This window comes from Mirounga leonina, unplaced genomic scaffold, assembly GCF_011800145.1.
Source record: "Mirounga leonina isolate KUSES-001 unplaced genomic scaffold, KU_Mleo_1.0 Mir_165, whole genome shotgun sequence".
Classification (NCBI taxonomy): domain Eukaryota; kingdom Metazoa; phylum Chordata; class Mammalia; order Carnivora; family Phocidae; genus Mirounga; species Mirounga leonina.
The window spans coordinates 7,224,316-7,230,068 of record NW_023270415.1 but is presented as its reverse complement, the minus strand read 5'-3'; positions in this window follow the sequence as shown (position 1 = coordinate 7,230,068).

Sequence of the window (5,753 nt, the reverse complement as noted above, 5' to 3'; positions counted from 1 at the left end):
GAGGAGGGCGAGAGTTCACACCACAGGAGTCTGTAAAATTTGGAGCCTGGAAACTGGGTTGCATGCCAGAGATAAAAATGCTTGGTCACAGGCTGGGTGAACAGAGAGTTTGGATGCAAATCAGGGAGACAAGAGTGATTGACTGCTTTTCTGTAAGGGCTCACTGAAGAGTGGGGGGCACAAACTTTCAGCTCTGGGGCTAGACATGGGGCGCTTCCATTTTCATCCCTCCCATTGGTGCTAAAAAACCTCAGGGAGCAAAACAGCGCCACATAGTGTAATCCTGAGCCATTTACACTGACCTCTGGCAAGGGGAGTGCAATTCCCCAGGGCAAAGACACCTGAGAATCAGCACAACAGGCCCCTCCCCAAGAAGACCAGCAGGAACATCTGGCTAATACCAACTTTACTGATCACACAAAACTGCAAAACTCCAGGGCTAGGGGAAAACAGAATATAGCATTCATGTTTTTTTGTTTGTTTTTTGTTTTAGCATTCATTTTTTTAATTATTCTTTAGTCTTTAAGTTTTATTTTTTTTCAGCTATCACTTTTTTCAAATCTTTTTTAATTCTTTTTAAATTTTTATATAGTGTTACATATATATGTACTTTATATATGTATATTTTATAATATAAATACACATATTTTATGCATTATAAAATTATTGTTTATATGTATTATAAAATACATGTATTTATAAATTATATTCTACAAATATATATAAATATAAATACATATAAATATATAAAATATATTTTATATATGTATTTTATAATATATATATTAGTTTTTATTTCCATTCATTGTATTTTATTGTATTTTTGTATATACATGTTTTTATTTCTTCCCTCTTTTGAGATCTAGTCTCTTTAACAAACAGACCAAAATATACCGAGGATCTAGTTTATTGTTTCGTTCTGTTTTACTTCTTGTTTGATTTTTTTCTTATTTTGTTTTGTTTCTCTTTTCTTCTGTTTTGTTTTTTTTTTTTCTGGTGCTGTTATTTTTGTCTTTTCTCTCAATTTCTTCTATTCTTTTCTGGGCATAATGACAAGACAGAGAAACTCACCCTAAAAGAAAGAACAGGAAGAAGTACTCCCTGCCAGGGATTTAATCAATATGGATATAAGTAAGATATTGGAACTAGAATTCAAAACAACGATTATAAAGATACTAGCTGGGCTTAAAAAAAAGCATAGAAGACACTAGAGAAACCTTTATTGTAGAAATAAAAGAACTAAAATCTAATCAGGCGGAAGTTAAAAAATGCCATTACTGAGATGCAAAAAGAAATGGAGGCTCTAACAGCTAGGATTAATGAGGCAGAAGAGAGAGTCAGTGATATAGAAGACAAAATGATGGCGAATAAGGAAGGTGAGAAAAAGAGAGAAAAACAACTACTGGATCATGAAGGGAGACTTCAAAATCAGTGATATCATAAAGCAAAATAAAATTTGAGTAATAGGGGTCCCAGAAGGTGAACAGAGAGAGGGGCAGAAGGTTTATTTGAACAAATTATAGCTGAGAACTTCCCTAATCTGGGGAAGGAAACAGGCATTCAAGTCCAGGAGGCACAGAGAATCCCCCTCAAAATCAATAAAAATAGGTCAATGCCTCAATATATAATAGTGAAGCTTGCAAATTTCAGAGATAAAGAGAAAATCTGAAAGCAGCTCAGGACAAGAGGTCCTTAAACTACAAGGATAGAAACATAAGGTTGGCAGCAGACTTGTCCACAGAGACCTGGCAGGCCAGAAAGGACTGGCAGGATATAGTCAACGTGCTAAATGGGAAAAATATGGAGCCAAGAATACTTTATCCAGCAAGGCTGTCATTCAGAATAGAAGAAGAGATAAAGACTTTCCAGGACAAACAAAAGCTAAAGGAACTCATGAACACTAAACCAGCCCTGCAAGAAATATTAAAGGAGATCCTTTGAGGGAAGAGACAGCCCCAATGTAACAAAGATCAGAAAGTAACAGAGACAATCTACAGGAACAGTGACTTTTTAAAAAAATCTTATGTGTTTGAGAGAGAGTGAGGGAGAACGAGATAGCACAAGCAGGGGGAGAGGCAGAGGGAGAAGCAGGCTTCCCGCTGAGCAGGGAGCCTGATGTGGGGCTCAATCCCAGGACCCCAGAATCATGACCTGAGCCAAAGGCAGATGCTTAACCAACTGAGCCACCCAGCAGCCCCAGGAACAGTGACTTTACAGGTAGTACAATGGCATTAAATTCATATCTTTCAATAATTACTCTGAATGTCAATGGACTAAATGCCCCAATCAAAAGACACAGGGTGTATCAAATTGGATAAAAAAAAAAACAAAAACAAGACCCATTGATATACTGCTTACAAGAGACTCATTTTAGATTGAAAGACACCTCCAGATTGAAAGCGAAGGGGTGGAGAACCATTTATCATGCTAATGGATATCAGTAGAAAGCTGGGGTAGCAATCCTTCTCTCAGACAAACTAGATTTTAAACCAAAGACTGTAATAAGAGATGAAGAAGGACACTATACCACAATAAAGTGGTCTATCTGACAAGAAGATCTAACAATTGTAAATATTTATGCCCCTAACTTGGGAGCAGCCAATTATATAAACCAATAAATAACAAAAATAAAGAAACACATTGATAATAGTACAATAATAGGGGAATTTAACACCCCACTCACAACAGTGGACATCATCTAAGCAGAAGGTCAATAAGGAAACAAGAGCTTTAAAGGACACACTGGACCAGATGGACTTAACAGATTTATTCAGAGCATTTCATCCTACAGCAGTAGAGTACACATTCTTCTCAAGTGTACACAGAACATTCTCCAGAATAGATCACATACTGGGTTACAAATCAGGTCTCAACTGGTACAAAAAGACTGAGATTATACCATGTATATTTTCAGACCATGATGCTTTAAAACTTGAACTCAATCACAAGAGAAAATTTGGAAGGAACACAAATACATGGAGGTTAAAGAGCATCCCACTAAAGAATGAATGGGTCAACCAGGAAATTAAAGAAGAATTTTAAAAATACATGGAAGCAAAAGAAAATGAAAACAATAGTTCAGAACCTCAGGGATGTGGCAATGGCAGTCCTAAGAGGGGAGGGACGTACATAGCAATACAGGCCTTTCTTAAGAAACAAAGGTCTCATACACAACTTAAACTTACACCTAAAGGAGCTGGAAAAAGAATAGTAAATAAAGCCTAAATCCAGCAGGAGAAGAAAAATAAAGATAGAGTTTAGAGCAGAAATCAATGATATAGAAATCAGAAAAACAGGAGAAGAGATCAACAAAACTAGGAACCGGTTCTTTGAAAGAATAAGATCAATAAACCCCTAGCCAGACATATCAGAGAGAGAGAGAGAGAGAGAGAGAGAGAGAGAGAAAGGACCCAAATGAATATAATCCTGAATGAAAGAGGAGAGATCACAACCAACACTGAAGAAATACAAATAATTATAAGAGAATATTATGAGCAATTATATGCCAACAAATTAGGCATATAATCTTTCTGGAAGAAATGGATAAATTCCTAGAAACAACTAACTACCAAAACTCACACAGGAAGAAATAGAAAACCTGAACAGACCCATAACCAGCAAAGAAATTGAAGCAGTAATCAAAAATCACCCAACAGGGGCACCTGGGCGGCTCAGTTGGTTAGGTGTCTGTCTTTGGCTCAAATCATGATCTCAGGGTCCTGGGATCAGGCCCCACATCAGGCTCCCTGCTCAGCGGGGTGTCTGCTTCTCCCTCTCCCTCTGCTTCACCCTGCTCATGCTCTCTCTGTCTCTCTCTCTCTGTCAAATAAATAAATAAAATCTTTAAAAATTTTTTCCCAAAAAACAGGAGTCCAGAGCCAGATGGCCTCCCAGTAGAATTTTACCAAACATTTAAAGAAGAATTAATACCTATTCTTCTGAAACTGTTTTTAAAAATAGAAATGGAAAGAAAACTTCCAAAATCATTCTATGAGGCCAGCATAATCTTGATCCCCAAACCAGACAAATATCCCACCAAAATGGAGAATTACAGACTGATATCCCTGATGAACATGGATGCAAAAATTCTCATCAAGATACTATTAGAATCCAACAGTACATTGAAAGGATTATTCACCATGATCAAGTGGGATTTATTCCTGGGCTGTACGTGTGGTTCAATATCCACAAATCAGTTGATGTGATATACCAGATTAATAAAAGAAAGGAGAAGAACCATATGATCCTCTCAATAGATGCAGAAAAAAAATTTGACAAAGTACAGCATCCTTTCTTGATAAAAACTCTGCAGTATAGGGCTAGAAGGAACATACCTCTATATCATAAAAGCCATATATGAAAAAGCCACAGTGAATATCATCCTCAAAGGTGAAAAACTGAGAGTCTGTCCTCTAAGGTCAGGAATACAACAGGGATGTCCACTCTCACCACTGTTGTTCAACAGAGTACTGGAAGTCTTAGCCTCAGCAATCAGACAACAAAAAGAAATAAAAGGCATCCGAATTGGCACTCTTTACAGATGACATGATACTCTATGTAGAACGCCCAAAAGACTCCACCCCGAAATTGGTAGGACTCATACAGGAATTCAGCAAAGTGGCAGGACATAAAATCAATGCACAGAAGTCAGTTGCATTTCTATACACTAACAATAAGGCAGAAGAAAGAGAAATCAGGGAATTGATCCCATTTATAATTGCACCAAAAACCATAAGATACCTAGGAATAAACCTAACCAAAGACATAAAGCATCTGTACTCTGAAAAGTACAGTATACTTATGAAAAGAATTGAAGAAGACACAAAGAAATGGAAAAACACTCCATGTTCATGGATTGGAAGAACAAATATTGTTAAAATGTCTATGCTACCCAAAGTAATCTTCACATTCAATGCAATCCCTATCAAAATGCCATCAGCATTTTTCACAGAGGTGGAACAAACAATCCTAAAATCTGTATGGAACCACAAAGGACACCAAATAGCAAAAGTAAAGTTGAAAAAGAAAACAAAACTGGAGGTATCACCATTCTGGACTTCCAGCTGGATTACAGAGCTTTAATCATCAAGACAGTATGGTACTGGCAGAAAAACAGACACACAGATCAATGGAACAGAATAGAGAGACCAGAAATGGACCCTCAACTCTACGGTCAACTATTCTTCGACAAAGCAGGGAAGAATGTCCAACAGAAAAAAGACAGTCTCTTCAACAAATGGTGTTGGGGAAATTGGACAGCCACATGCAGAAGAATGAAACTGGACCAATTTCTTACACCATACACAAAAATAAACTCAAAATGGATGAAAGACCTAAATGTGAGATAGAAATCCATCAAAATCCTTGAGTAGAACACAGGCAACAGCCTCTTTGACCTCAGCCACAGTAACTTCTTACTAGACACATCTCCAAAGACTAAGGAAACAAAAGCAAACATGAACTATTAGGACTTCATCAGAACAAAAAGCTTTTCCACAGCAAAGGAAATAGTCAACAAAACTAAAAGGTAACCTACAGAATGGGAGGAGATATTTGCAAATGTCTTATCAAATAAAGGGCTGGTATCCAAAATCTTTAAAGAACTTATCAAACTCAACACCCAAAAAACAAAAAAATCTAGTCAAGAAATGGGCAGAAGACATGAACAGACATTTCTCCAAGAAAGACATCCAAATGGCCAACAGCTACATGAAAAAAATGCTCAACATCACTCATCATCAAGGAAATACAAA